This window comes from Sinocyclocheilus grahami, unplaced genomic scaffold, assembly GCF_001515645.1.
Source record: "Sinocyclocheilus grahami isolate Dianchi unplaced genomic scaffold, SAMN03320097.WGS_v1.1 scaffold300.1, whole genome shotgun sequence".
Lineage (NCBI taxonomy): Eukaryota > Metazoa > Chordata > Actinopteri > Cypriniformes > Cyprinidae > Sinocyclocheilus > Sinocyclocheilus grahami.
The window spans coordinates 268880-285850 of NW_015505479.1; positions in this window are offsets into that span (position 1 = coordinate 268880).

A 16971-nucleotide genomic window follows, 5' to 3' on the forward strand; every position below is an offset into this window, starting at 1 on the left:
ACATCAAGCACCACCATGTAAACTTGATTTCAAGCTTTTTTTCTCTATACAAAATGAAATACATTTACTGATGTAATATTTAATTCAGTTAGCATGAATAAACCTCTCTGAAATCTCTACTGATGCCTTTTAACTCATTTTGCTTGTGTTTTGCTTATGTCAATCAAGTCATAACAGGAGGCGTTTAGCTTTCAAAATGTTCCCTGAGGGAACACTAGTGTTGGGGAAACTACTTTGAAACTGTATCTTGTCAAGCTGCAAGCTGCTCATAATTCAAAGTTCAGCTACACTCAAACTGTTCTTTTGAAAACGGGGATCAGGCACAAAAACAATAAGGATCTGAGAGAGAATGACAGCATTAAATAGAATTTGATGAGAACAATTCACACTAAATACGTATGAAGGATCCTAGCCCACTACTGACAATACAGGTCGGCAGAGGTAAACATCTGATTAATTATCACTAACTCTAAAACACTATAATCACTATAATGTCAAAAACATGCTTATGAACAGTGCTGGGTAGTAACTGATTACATGGAATCTGGATTAGAAAACATTTGTACTTGTAATCAGATTACAGTTACATTTTAGTGGATTATAAATCCCCCTGGGATTTAATATTTCAATAATTTAACAACACATTTGCATGTTCTCTAATTTCTTTTTTTATGTATTTTTTGAACAATAGTCTCATTTAAAGTTAGATCAAAAGTAATCTAAAAGTAATCCAAAAGTAATCAGAATTTATTACATTAAATTAGTGATCTAGATTACATTACGGACTAAAATACTCATAGTGTAATTTGTAGTCAGTAACAGACTACAGCTGTAAGTAATCTACCCAGCTGATGAATGACGAAATTATTAATATTAATAAAAAATATTATTTGGTTTAGAAAAAAGACTGATTGGCAGGTGGCCAATTTACTAAAATGAATCAGAATTAATTTACCGTTTTGAGTACAGCTGAGCTACTGTTTCAGTACTGAAAACATACAGTTTAGTTAGTGCTTCTGCTTCTTTTAGATCTTTTACACCCAAAAAGTGAGGAACATCCAAAGTGAGGATGACAGACAGAGAGAGTGAGACTCTCTCAGTATTCATCTTCTCTAAATGACTGCATCTTCAGTAAGATGAATGGACTTTCCTCACCTCATCATTGAGTCTGTCTCATTGATCAAGAACGCTGTGTATTATAACTGCTGATCAGGAATTCATCAAGAAAACAAGTTTTGCCCCCTCTTTAATTAAAATATGAATAAAGCATCATGAATTCATAAACAGCATGCAAAACATGCCACATCCGCTCAGCAAGGTAACGACTCAACTTCTTTGCATTTTTATTACGTTACGGTTTGTGTGTGGCGATAATATTAAGAAGAACAATTAAGTAACATTATTAATTTTTAATGAGGCCTAAATAATGTCCCCCTTGGGCCTTTCACCTCATGGTTTTAATTAATAAGCACTTGGTACACATTATAGCTTTCAATTATGAATGGGGGAGGAATGGCCAGGCAATCAGTGGACATGTTTAATCCATACGCTCATCAAGGGTCGGAGAGGTGGCTTTTTAATCAAGCTCCTCGGGGCCAAACACAAGGAATGTGTCCATCCATCATAGTGTGAAGACAAGAAGGAGGGCATTTTTGAACTTTGAAGAGTATTCCTTAATGAGCTGGGATAAAGAGAGAATTCATAAGAGGGAAAAAAAGAAGCAGAATTCCACAAGGAGGAATGGGATAAATGAGATGCCGATCAGCTCACGTTTGTTGGTGGTTAAGGACAGCTAAAGTGTCTCATCAACAGCAGTGAACATTAGCAAAACAATCCAGTAGTGGAAGCAACATCGCACAACAGCACTTATTCAGTATTTGATGACCAGATGCTGATTGCTTGGCATTTATATCTGGTGAGATTTAAATCAATAAAACAATTTACACTATATTTGTACTCTGTTTGCACACCTAACAAACTTTCCAAGCATTCAATTTTGGTTGTAAGAACAGAGACTTTATCACTTTGGTTACACTTTATTTTGATAGTCCACTTTTGACATTCTACTAACTACTGCCCACGAGGCCATCGGCGCCGACAATGTCTTATAAAATGTAACAATGCTTGTTCCTAGCCATTTAATAGGTTAACTTTTACATATAACATAGTCAAAGTTGTTGGAATATTTCCTGTTAGGTGATTTTTTTTTATCGCCATAATACTAGGATGTTGGTTTGTTGGTTGCCAGAGTGTTGCAGTGATGTTGCTAAGATGTTCAGATGCCAAATTCGAACTAGCACACTATTTCTGCCATATTTGTTATTGGAATATTAAGTGTTGCATGCAAGAGAATTTTGAATTCAGCCAGTGTGTTTTTAGCGCATTGCTATGTGCTTGCTAAGATTTTCAGACATTGCTCTATGGTCTGCATGATGTTCAGAGTATTTGTATTGCATTGCTTTGTGGTTACTAAGGTGTTCAGAGTGTTTTTAGTCCATATAGGGCTGGGCAATTGTTTTTCCACGTTTAACCGATTCATGATTTCAATTAACATTTTTTAACTCGTCAACATTTTCATAACATTTTCTTTATTATCCATCTGGTTAAAGAAAGTTCTATTCCAAGTGCAGCACACATGAAGTGGTCAAAATGGTGTAAACATAAAACAAATAACTTAATATAATTTTATTTTCTCTTAACTGCTATCACTGGTGTAGTCAACACATGTCTAATTAATTGTAATGTTTGCTAATATTTTATTCAAAACGGTGATTCCTCAATTTAAATAAATAAATAAATAAAATCGTAGCCTAACAGTGCATTCAAATGAATCAATAAAATCAGAAAAAGTCATCTAGCCCTATCATATCCTGCAGTGAAGTTAGTTTATGCTGATTAACGTTGGTTTAATGATGGTCTTGCAAGCTTGAGGGATAATGTCCTCATTTCTGTTTTTCTCTTGTTTGTCCCTCTCGCCTCACACCACTCTTCACTATATGTCACTGTATCAATTGACGACTGAAGTTGAGTATAAGGTGAGAGGGCCATGGCTCTGCTTGTTCAAAGCACACATTAAAGGACAAAACCACTTCTAAACCTTCTCGCAAAAGGGCGAAGGCCCTCCAGTACTCTGCTTTCATTAGCTACCATTTCTTTATATATTTTGCTGGGGTTCTAGAGTCTTAGGTCCCAGTGAAGCAATCTTGACTTGTCTTATGTAGGCTTGAGTCACAGCCGGTTGACTGAAAGCCATCAGCTTCAATGACAATCGGTTTTATCCCCCGAAGAGAAGGAGATAATTCAGAACACTCCTGCGGAGAGGAGCGCATGTTGTTGAGAGTGATAGAAATGAGAAGGTCTGCCAGGGTTTCCTCTGATGTTTCAAGAACAGAGGAGTTGTTTTTTATGTGTATGATGTCTTTTGGAGTGCGTAACGTTTCAGAAGTAAATGAAGACTCTGCATAAGAGTGGATTGGTGGGGTTGGGTTCCGACTGAGGCTTGCAGGCAATAGGATTTGTCTGTAAAATGCTGGCACAGTTTAACTGGTCTGTTTTTGAGAGCTCATTTTAAAGGGATAGTTCAATTTATTCACCCTCAAGTTGTTCCAAACCAGTATGAGTTTCTTTCTTCTGTTAGTCATTGACTTCCATAGTATTCCTTTCCTTACTATGGAAGTCAATAGCCACTGTCAATTGTTTGGCTACCAATGTTCACACAGTTTGCATTTTGACATAGTTTTTATGTAGTTTCTTTTTTACTGTACTGAAGCATACAAATACTATATGTTTGCAGATATTTAGGAAACATTCTAAGCTCACATACTTGTTTCTTAAAAAAAACAACATATGCTACAGCCAACTATTCACCTTTGAAATGTGTGTTTTGTGTTGGAATGTCTGTTTTTGTTTTGGTCTGTGTGATTCCACCCACTGCCAATTTATCCAATAGGATTTCAACACACCGGGTTGCCAGTTGGTGGAAAATGCAGCGCGTTGCAGCCATGGAAGCCAGCAAACAAACCGGGTCAGAGATTGTAAGTTCTACCTGAACCGAAAAGCCTCAGAATCCAACTTTTTGACCAGAGAAATATTAAAATGCGGATATCAACTCGTCAACTTATAGTGTACTACCCGTCTTCTGCCACTGTCCTCAATCTGGCAACCCGCGTGAGCATTGAGTCTAAGGAGAAGGGGGCAAATTTTGAATTTGGACTGCAGTACCCATTTCAACCACTAACTGTCAATATTACATACTGCACCTTTAAAATACACACCAACACGCACACATCCAGAAATCAGTTAAATAAAACAAATTAAAAACTCCCTGTTTGACATTTGGGAGTTCAGATATTTATGTGTACACAAGCATTTATGGAAATCAGTTGTAAAATGCATCATTGTAAAATGCACTCGTAATGCGCAATACCCGAGGCTGCTTCATTAAGTACAATTTTAGCATGTACTCTGCAGCTCTGCATTATAATGGCTGCTTTGCAAACAAAGACTTGATTTGAAGTTAATTTTCTCCGGTTGAGACAATAATGTCCCAAAGCTATTACTGGCAGCAGCGCTCAGTATGTAGTGACCATGCAAACTACACTTTTAAGTCATCACAAATGAATTGCAGTGTCTATGCTACCTGAAGAAAGATATCTGTCAGCATTCCCATTCATCTCAATGGCAGTTGCTCCACTAGCGCAGAATCTCATATGGTGTAGTTATTGCGTCTACCAGCATGACTGTGCCAACCAGCCAAAGCATGACCCCTTGAGTTGTTCAACACTGCAAATATTACACGAGTGGCTCAGAATTGGAAGTATTCAACACTATAGCAACAAACACTAATGCACACCTCGAATTATGCACCGTCCTAATCATGGAGTCCATTGACAATATAATCATAGCACAATCAGCTTGTGAATCACAGGCAATTTGCTAACTATCACAACATTTTAAGGGGTTGTCTCAATTGACAATTTGCAGACAGCCGCCTGAAAAGGGGCCAATTAAGTTAATGAGGGGGTGGATTCTAGGTATCCAAGACTGCATTTTGAAACCACTTTACTCGCTTTGCATAGATGAAGCAAGCGTTAGTGCTGTGCTAGCACTGAAACACCTGGAAAAGGAAACTGAATACAGTATTTAGCGCACTTTGATTCAGTGCCAGACTGTACAACGCAGGTGTCAAATTATCATTGGCTTGGTCTTCAGGATGCACTAAATCTAATGCAGACCATTCATACTGATGTCCATTTCCAAATTTCTGTAGAAGAGAAAGCTAGAGTTTCACATTTTAACTTATTTTTATAACGTTATTGTTAATAATAATAATAATAATAAAAAAAATTTTATCATCAGCATTAAATTACATAATTATTATGATGCATTTCATAAGCTCAAAATGGTTATTATTCTTCTTCTAAAATAATTTTTTAAAATAATAATAATAATAATAATTATTATTATGCATTTCATAACAAGCTTAAAATGGCTTTTATTTTTATTTTTCTAAAATACCATTTGTAATAATAATATTGATGATGATGTTGAATATAATAATAATAATAATAATGCATTTCATAACAAGCTCTACCTGGCTGCCCAGATTAATAATAATAATAATGATGATGATGATGATGATGATGATGATGATGATAATAATAATAATATCAGCCAAATAGATGTTGTTATGAAATGCAACATTTCTGAATAAATTTGAAAACATTTCTGATTGAATTTGAGTTTAGACGTTAACAGTAAACTCATTCTATTTGAACACTCTCATTCTATTTTTTTTATAAGGAATTATAGTTTACCTCGCTTCTTATTACTTTCTGAAAATGTGCAATGAAAGCTATTTTGCTGACATAAGTTGATACTCTCTACTAAACCCATATTGAATTGGATGAGTAATACAGAATTGGATTGGAAATGTAAAAATAAATGCATGCAAGGCTTTCAGAAATGTGCTGCATTCTTCCCTCGTTCTTCAAATATGTGGATAACAACAGAAATTATTTATACATATTAATGCCTAGTGCCAATTTATTTCTCAAAAAAGACAAAAAGCATAACTCTCAGAAAACGCTTTTCTTCAGAAAGCGTCTGTCTTGAATATGAACTAATCTGTAAAAATAAGTCCTCGACCATTTTTAAATGCAATTTATTTTGAGTTGACTAACAGCCTAAATGGGTGACTGATATCTGCAAAGCGTAAAAAAGAAAGACAGTTAGTTCAGCTACAGACTTTGAATCTTTTTGAAGTAATGACAAAAAATGTCTACAAACTGGTGAATCAACGGAAGTAAACAGAATGGAAAACAAATGACCATGAAATATCAATTAGTCAGTTTTGGGTTTTCAGGCTGTGAAAGATTTTCAGACCAATGTAAACGTTACAGTACGTGGCCTATATTCCTTCAGCCCTGCTCGCTGTGTTCTTCAGAAATCCTTTATGTCAAGTTGCTGTTGGACTTCTCCCAAACCCCTCAGGCTTATTGGTACTGTGTGTCTGCAGAACTAATAGAGGACAACCGAAGGTAACAAGGCGTTTTGGAACAGTGCTAAGTACAGAAAGTGTGGTCGCATTGCAACAGGGGACTCAAAGTGAACTGCTGTTAAATTTACTACAACCGTCGAGAACTGAAGTGATTTCTGTTACCACCAATTGAGGTGACAGACATATGGCCTGCTGCAGCAGAAAACTATAAGGCCATTATTTAGAATTAATAGAGCATATCTAAGACATTTTGTGATCTTGCAGTTTCTTCCCAATAAAAGGTGGAGTTGAAGGGTATTCAAATGATGGAAGACACAACTACCTCGAAACTGTTTCAAAGTGACAATGCAATCAAGACTTATTTTGATGTGGTTTAGCAATTTTAGCTGTAGTGTGTTATTCAATATTACATTTAATGTTAATTTACAAAAAAACGACAAACTTAATTTTAATTAATTGCATTTAATATAAATTAAAACTACAGTCTATTTTCTCTTAAAAGTAATGAACATGCGTAATGAAAACATTCCATTCCATTTGCACTTAAGTATATTCTTTTAAACTGTTATTTCTGTAATAATCCATTTGGCAAAAAACAATTTTCAAAGAATTATTTTCAAATATATTTTTAAATGTATTTCAAAACATATTTAAAAAAAGGCCAAAAAGATACCAGCTAAAATAAGTTTCAATATGTAAATATATTTTCCACCCATTTTTGTATATATATATATATATATATATATATATATATATTTATATATATATTTAAAACATATATATATATATATTTATATATATATATATATATTTATAACATATTTTAATATAATTTTTTAAAGCCTTCATATATTTAAATCTAAGAAAATACATTTACCCATGTCACAACTGAAGGACAACTTGTTGTTTATGACACGTGTGAACATATAACACATTTGAATAAAAATCAGCAAGGAACATACTTCACATTTTGCCATTGTATATAATTATAAATCTAGTTTTTAGTATAGGCTATTCCATCCACATTTACTTTTAGCTTAAATGTACACTCTAAAAAATGCTGGGTTAAATATAACCCAGCGCTGGGTTAAAAAGGGACAAACCCAGCTATTGGGTTGTTTTGACCCAGCTATTGGGTTCAAAACAACTCAACCGCTGGGTCAAAACAACCCAATAGCTGGGTCAAAACAACTCAACCGCTGGGTCAAAACAACCCAATAGCTGGGTTCAAAACAACCTAACCGCTGGGTCAAAACAACCCAATAGCTGGGTTCAAAACAACCTAACCGCTGGGTCAAAACAACCCAATAGCTGGGTTCAAAACAACCTAACCGCTGGGTCAAAACAACCCAATAGCTGGGTTCAAAACAACCTAACCGCTGGGTCAAAACAACCCAATAGCTGGGTTTGTCCCTTTTTAACCCAGCGCTGGGTTATATTTAACCCAGCATTTTTTAGCGTGTAGGCTACTGTGAAGTTGGAAATGTATTTTCTTGCCCCTGACATGCAATTTGAAATATATCTTTGCTATATGAAAGGTGAAACTAAATATATTTCTCATTTCAAAAATATAATTTATTGAGCTTTACTGTTTTCAGCGTATATTTTTAGCATATGTTTAAAATATATTTTGGCCAGTATGCACTCTAAAAAAGCAATTGGGCTGCTTTGACCCAGCGGTTTGATTAAATGTTTAACCCAACCTTCTGGGTAGTAACCCAACCGCTGGGTCAAAACAACCCAATTGCTGGGTTTGTCCCTATTTTACCCAGCACTGGGTTGTATTTAACCCAGCATTTTTTAGAGTGTGGGAAGTACAGTATTAACAATGTACTACAATAGTTTTATGAGTATTTTATGGAAAGCAAAATGCTAAGGTACGTTTACATTACCTTTCTCATGATTAGCTGACTACGACTATCTTTCCTTCAAACACTTGATTTGCTATACTTATTGAGTTTGTGCTCTAAAAGTCTTGAATTTAAAGGTTTTTATGCTTTTGAAAGCAATTAATTAACTATACAAAACAGCAAGTAAGTTACAATAGTCTGTGTATAAATGTAAGAATTTGAAATGTTTCTGAAAGAAAAAAAAACGGAAAAAGTGGGCATATTTGAAAAAGTTACTAGGATATTGCAACAAATTTAACTAGTAACACATTACAAGTGATTACATAATACTGTTAGCACGTCATAGAAGTCAGTCTGAGAGCCTAAAATCTATTGTGCCCTTCATCAGTCTCTCCGGATTCTGGCATTTCTCTCTAGCTGCACAAAGTGTCAGTTATTAAAAGTTAGTTTTAGAAAGGACATGTCAGAATTCACTCTGCAGTTGTTGCTGGCACCTCTCGTCCCTGTCCAGTGTGATCCAAGCCACTCGACAAGTGAAGCTTAGCTTTAGCTAAAGCAGCATGGCACAGACAGTTGCAAAGAGTTAATGCATCGAGGTTAATCTGCTGGAGGCAAAGCGAATAGCTCGCTGCTGATAAGACTGAGTCATTGACTTCCATAGTATTCCTTTCCTTACTATGGAAGTCAATAGCCACTGTCAATTGTTTGGCTACCAATGTTCACACAGTTTGCATTTTGACATAGTTTTTATGTAGTTTCTTTTTTACTGTACTGAAGCATACAAATACTATATGTTTGCAGATATTTAGGAAACATTCTAAGCTCACATACTTGTTTCTTAAAAAAAACAACATATGCTACAGCCAACTATTCACCTTTGAAATGTGTGTTTTGTGTTGGAATGTCTGTTTTTGTTTTGGTCTGTGTGATTCCACCCACTGCCAATTTATCCAATAGGATTTCAACACACCGGGTTGCCAGTTGGTGGAAAATGCAGCGCGTTGCAGCCATGGAAGCCAGCAAACAAACCGGGTCAGAGATTGTAAGTTCTACCTGAACCGAAAAGCCTCAGAATCCAACTTTTTGACCAGAGAAATATTAAAATGCGGATATCAACTCGTCAACTTATAGTGTACTACCCGTCTTCTGCCACTGTCCTCAATCTGGCAACCCGCGTGAGCATTGAGTCTAAGGAGAAGGGGGCAAATTTTGAATTTGGACTGCAGTACCCATTTCAACCACTAACTGTCAATATTACATACTGCACCTTTAAAATACACACCAACACGCACACATCCAGAAATCAGTTAAATAAAACTAATTAAAAACTCCCTGTTTGACATTTGGGAGTTCAGATAGTTATGTGTACACAAGCATTTATGGAAATCAGTTGTAAAATGCATCATTGTAAAATGCACTCGTAAACCCGAGGCTGCTTCATTAAGTACAATTTTAGCATGTACTCTGCAGCTCTGCATTATAATGGCTGCTTTGCAAACAAAGACTTGATTTGAAGTTAATTTTCTCCGGTTGAGACAATAATGTCCCAAAGCTATTACTGGCAGCAGCGCTCAGTATGTAGTGACCATGCAAACTACACTTTTAAGTCATCACAAATGAATTGCAGTGTCTATGCTACCTGAAGAAAGATATCTGTCAGCATTCCCATTCATCTCAATGGCAGTTGCTCCACTAGCGCAGAATCTCATATGGTGTAGTTATTGCGTCTACCAGCATGACTGTGCCAACCAGCCAAAGCATGACCCCTTGAGTTGTTCAACACTGCAAATATTACACGAGTGGCTCAGAATTGGAAGTATTCAACACTATAGCAACAAACACTAATGCACACCTCGAATTATGCACCGTCCTAATCATGGAGTCCATTGACAATATAATCATAGCACAATCAGCTTGTGAATCACAGGCAATTTGCTAACTATCACAACATTTTAAGGGGTTGTCTCAATTGACAATTTGCAGACAGCCGCCTGAAAAGGGGCCAATTAAGTTAATGAGGGGGTGGATTCTAGGTATCCAAGACTGCATTTTGAAACCACTTTACTCGCTTTGCATAGATGAAGCAAGCGTTAGTGCTGTGCTAGCACTGAAACACCTGGAAAAGGAAACTGAATACAGTATTTAGCGCACTTTGATTCAGTGCCAGACTGTACAACGCAGGTGTCAAATTATCATTGGCTTGGTCTTCAGGATGCACTAAATCTAATGCAGACCATTCATACTGATGTCCATTTCCAAATTTCTGTAGAAGAGAAAGCTAGAGTTTCACATTTTAACTTATTTTTATAACGTTATTGTTAATAATAATAATAATAATAAAAAAAATTTTATCATCAGCATTAAATTACATAATTATTATGATGCATTTCATAAGCTCAAAATGGTTATTATTCTTCTTCTAAAATAATTTTTTAAAATAATAATAATAATAATAATTATTATTATGCATTTCATAACAAGCTTAAAATGGCTTTTATTTTTATTTTTCTAAAATACCATTTGTAATAATAATATTGATGATGATGTTGAATATAATAATAATAATAATAATGCATTTCATAACAAGCTCTACCTGGCTGCCCAGATTAATAATAATAATAATGATGATGATGATGATGATGATGATGATGATGACTGTGAAGTTGGAAATGTATTTTCTTGCCCCTGACATGCAATTTGAAATATATCTTTGCTATATGAAAGGTGAAACTAAATATATTTCTCATTTCAAAAATATAATTTATTGAGCTTTACTGTTTTCAGCGTATATTTTTAGCATATGTTTAAAATATATTTTGGCCAGTATGCACTCTAAAAAAGCAATTGGGCTGCTTTGACCCAGCGGTTTGATTAAATGTTTAACCCAACCTTCTGGGTAGTAACCTAACCGCTGGGTCAAAACAACCCAATTGCTGGGTTTGTCCCTATTTTACCCAGCACTGGGTTGTATTTAACCCAGCATTTTTTAGAGTGTGGGAAGTACAGTATTAACAATGTACTACAATAGTTTTATGAGTATTTTATGGAAAGCAAAATGCTAAGGTACGTTTACATTACCTTTCTCATGATTAGCTGACTACGACTATCTTTCCTTCAAACACTTGATTTGCTATACTTATTGAGTTTGTGCTCTAAAAGTCTTGAATTTAAAGGTTTTTATGCTTTTGAAAGCAATTAATTAACTATACAAAACAGCAAGTAAGTTACAATAGTCTGTGTATAAATGTAAGAATTTGAAATGTTTCTGAAAGAAAAAAAAACGGAAAAAGTGGGCATATTTGAAAAAGTTACTAGGATATTGCAACAAATTTAACTAGTAACACATTACAAGTGATTACATAATACTGTTAGCACGTCATAGAAGTCAGTCTGAGAGCCTAAAATCTATTGTGCCCTTCATCAGTCTCTCCGGATTCTGGCATTTCTCTCTAGCTGCACAAAGTGTCAGTTATTAAAAGTTAGTTTTAGAAAGGACATGTCAGAATTCACTCTGCAGTTGTTGCTGGCACCTCTCGTCCCTGTCCAGTGTGATCCAAGCCACTCGACAAGTGAAGCTTAGCTTTAGCTAAAGCAGCATGGCACAGACAGTTGCAAAGAGTTAATGCATCGAGGTTAATCTGCTGGAGGCAAAGCGAATAGCTCGCTGCTGATAAGACTGTTTGTGAATTGATTTGGTTATGCTTCATTGATAGTAACAGGAGCCAGCCTTTGTTTCAGAGACACACAATGTGATTGTCCTCTTCAGCTCTGATGTGGAAGGGTCAGGTTTACACTAGAAGGTCAGACAAGGAGAGAAGGTGGAGAAATAGGTTTATCTTATCCTGGTCCAGCTGGTAAACTCAAGGGGTCAAGATTTGGCTGGATATGGCCAAGTAACCTTCTGGTAAATGATATAACTGCATTATCTGGCTGCTAAGAGCATGTTTATGCACTGATAGCCATTCAAATGTAGCCACGTGAACTAATGAAATATTTTATTTTATTATGTATTTATATATATATTTTTGCAAGCAATGCATTATAATCAACGTTTTACCAGTGCTGTTTTTTGTAAAAAAAAAAATATATATATATATTTTTGCTGACTTAATTTGTGAGAAAGAAGTACACTTTAGCATACTTTTAAAATGAGTACTTATTTCTTAATATACTTTAAAAGAATATACTTAAGTGTGATCTGAATGTAATGTTTTGGATTCTTAATTTGCATGTTAACTGTAATTAAACAAAAATGGATTATAATTTAAATGGTATATTAAATGCAATTTAATATAAAAAGTTTTAGAGTGCATTTTTGTCCAACAAGTAGGACTTATCTTTATATTTTATTTCGTTATTACTTCTATTGGTTTTGTAATACGGTTAAAATGTCATGCTGAATGTACTGAAAATCATTTATGGTGAATTACTGTAAATATACTTTAATATTATTTCTGTTGAAATTTGTCATAATTACACATTTGTTATCCTGAAGTTAGTCCATTTAAAATATATTAACTTTAAATGACACACTACATTTAAATTTAAGTATGTTCTCTAGCATTTGTATTATACTTCTAAATAAGTGCATGACAAAAAAATAAAAAATTTTAATTAAACTTTAAAATAAAACTTTTAATTTGACATTATTACAAAGTGCAGTTTTGAAACATGAAAGTGTCTGTCTTTAGTTACACTTAAGTGGTCTTTTATTTCATTCATATTATATTATTTGCAAGAACAGTTTATTAAAATATGTACTTTCAAGATTTGAAGTACACTTACAAGTGCACGTTCAATACAATTAAGCACACTTCTTTTTAAGGACAACTCAGGCTAGTCAGTAGTGAGGGGGTTCGGGATTGAGCATGCTTTTGTTGTGTCAGCAGCATGGTTAACCAGCATGGTTAACTAGTGATTAGTGAATTTGTCAAAAGTTGTTTTGAACTTGTATGTTTTAAAGTGTTTTAAAAAAACGTATTTAGTTTTAATTTACAAACAGGACCTGTTCTGACCTATGTTGGGTCTGCAGATTGTCTTGAGAAGGCAAACTAACTTTCCACACATTGTGATGGAGCCAGCGGTGCCTTTCAGGAATAAAGAGGTGAACTTTACAATCAGTGGCTTCCAAGCGACCATGACGTGAGCACAATATCCAATTCAATTTACATTGCCACATAACCTTGACTAAAGTTTTGAATCATTTGATTAGTCTACCTTTAAACCTGCTCAGTGGCTTTAATAGGATTGTATCACTTCTGAAATATGGCTTCCGGACTTACGGCACTGCTGAGTCACGGGATCAACGAATATCTTGTGTCTGACCTTATGTCACATTTCTTTGACCATTAGTTTGTTCAGTCAGCTAAAACAAAGCCCGAGCAGATGCCCTTTTCTTTGTTCTCAATGAGAATTTGTCCCCAACATACTCCTGCTGGTGATAAAATGGGGTTATTAAAACATTTCAAGAGGAGGCTAATAAAACAAGTTTAAATAAGCAGAATACGAATCACCTATTTAAGCTCATGAATCTGCGCTAAATGATGAAATTTATTAGGTTGTGGGGCGGCGAGTCTAAATTTGTAGCTCCATGAACACCAAGCTGAGATCAGTGGAACTGAGAGAGAGAGAGAGGAATGGGTAAAAACAGCAGAGCATGGACCAAGCAGAGAGAACAGGCTCAATTATCATAAACATCCGGCACTTGCTCGGACTGTAAATCCCTGCAGCCGCGGCTCATCAACATTCGCTGGACCTGCCAGATTACCCAGGGCACTCTGCAATTTGCAGTAAAGAATAAAGATGACGACAAACCAAAAACAAATATGAGATGATACAAATTAGGAGTGCACCCTGTTAGTCTGTCAGCGCTGTAAATTTCCAGCGTGTAAAAATTTTGGTCGTACGCGAGAGCATGAGGGAATTAATGAGCTGTCCGTCCACGTTACTTTATTCCCTCGCAATGCTGGCATCTCCCGAACGGCGGTGAATCAATCTGCCTTTATGGTAATGATGCTTCAATGCTTGAAATTATTACATTAAATGGATTGCATTGGTTTGGAGTGTCTGAAGGCATGCGGCGTCACATCCTCCTCACACACGCTGGAGGTTTTGGATGACTGTGTCTTTGCTTTTCTTCACACCACATCTGTTTGTGACTAGATGCCTTCACACTACTCTGATGCTTGAACATTTCCATCGATTATGCACAGACCATTAAACCATATATCTGATATAAGCACCAGGCTGTTGTTTGGATTATTTTATCACATGAATAAATTTATGCCTCCAGAAGTTTCGGATGCCATTATATTAATTAGAAATTTTAACAAGGCCAGATGAATGTACTTTTTTAGGCAGCAGAATCTGTCATGCAAATTAGGGATGGTAATTTAAATAAAGATGGAAAAAAACTAGATAGATATAGATAGACAGACAGATAGATAGATAGACAGACAGACAGACAGACAGACAGACATACAGACAGACAGACAGACAGACAGACAGACAGATAGACAGATAGATAGATAGATAGATAGATAGATAGATAGATAGATAGATAGACAGACAGACAGACAGACAGACAGACAGACAGACAGACAGACAGACAGATAGATAGATAGATAGATAGATAGATAGATAGATAGATAGATAGATAGATAGAAAAATTTTAATTAAACTTTAAAATAAAACTTTTAATTTGACATTATTACAAAGTGCAGTTTTGAAACATGAAAGTGTCTGTCTTTAGTTACACTTAAGTGGTCTTTTATTTCATTCATATTATATTATTTGCAAGAACAGTTTATTAAAATATGTACTTTCAAGATTTGAAGTACACTTACAAGTGCACGTTCAATACAATTAAGCACACTTCTTTTTAAGGACAACTCAGGCTAGTCAGTAGTGAGGGGGTTCGGGATTGAGCATGCTTTTGTTGTGTCAGCAGCATGGTTAACCAGCATGGTTAACTAGTGATTAGTGAATTTGTCAAAAGTTGTTTTGAACTTGTATGTTTTAAAGTGTTTTAAAAAAACGTATTTAGTTTTAATTTACAAACAGGACCTGTTCTGACCTATGTTGGGTCTGCAGATTGTCTTGAGAAGGCAAACTAACTTTCCACACATTGTGATGGAGCCAGCGGTGCCTTTCAGGAATAAAGAGGTGAACTTTACAATCAGTGGCTTCCAAGCGACCATGACGTGAGCACAATATCCAATTCAATTTACATTGCCACATAACCTTGACTAAAGTTTTGAATCATTTGATTAGTCTACCTTTAAACCTGCTCAGTGGCTTTAATAGGATTGTATCACTTCTGAAATATGGCTTCCGGACTTACGGCACTGCTGAGTCACGGGATCAACGAATATCTTGTGTCTGACCTTATGTCACATTTCTTTGACCATTAGTTTGTTCAGTCAGCTAAAACAAAGCCCGAGCAGATGCCCTTTTCTTTGTTCTCAATGAGAATTTGTCCCCAACATACTCCTGCTGGTGATAAAATGGGGTTATTAAAACATTTCAAGAGGAGGCTAATAAAACAAGTTTAAATAAGCAGAATACGAATCACCTATTTAAGCTCATGAATCTGCGCTAAATGATGAAATTTATTAGGTTGTGGGGCGGCGAGTCTAAATTTGTAGCTCCATGAACACCAAGCTGAGATCAGTGGAACTGAGAGAGAGAGAGGAATGGGTAAAAACAGCAGAGCATGGACCAAGCAGAGAGAACAGGCTCAATTATCATAAACATCCGGCACTTGCTCGGACTGTAAATCCCTGCAGCCGCGGCTCATCAACATTCGCTGGACCTGCCAGATTACCCAGGGCACTCTGCAATTTGCAGTAAAGAATAAAGATGACGACAAACCAAAAACAAATATGAGATGATACAAATTAGGAGTGCACCCTGTTAGTCTGTCAGCGCTGTAAATTTCCAGCGTGTAAAAATTTTGGTCGTACGCGAGAGCATGAGGGAATTAATGAGCTGTCCGTCCACGTTACTTTATTCCCTCGCAATGCTGGCATCTCCCGAACGGCGGTGAATCAATCTGCCTTTATGGTAATGATGCTTCAATGCTTGAAATTATTACATTAAATGGATTGCATTGGTTTGGAGTGTCTGAAGGCATGCGGCGTCACATCCTCCTCACACACGCTGGAGGTTTTGGATGACTGTGTCTTTGCTTTTCTTCACACCACATCTGTTTGTGACTAGATGCCTTCACACTACTCTGATGCTTGAACATTTCCATCGATTATGCACAGACCATTAAACCATATATCTGATATAAGCACCAGGCTGTTGTTTGGATTATTTTATCACATGAATAAATTTATGCCTCCAGAAGTTTCGGATGCCATTATATTAATTAGAAATTTTAACAAGGCCAGATGAATGTACTTTTTTAGGCAGCAGAATCTGTCATGCAAATTAGGGATGGTAATTTAAATAAAGATGGAAAAAAACTAGATAGATATAGATAGACAGACAGATAGACAGATAGATAGATAGACAGACAGACAGACAGACAGACAGATAGATAGACAGACAGACAGACAGACAGACAGACAGATAGATAGACAGACAGACAGACAGACAGACAGACAGATAGATAGA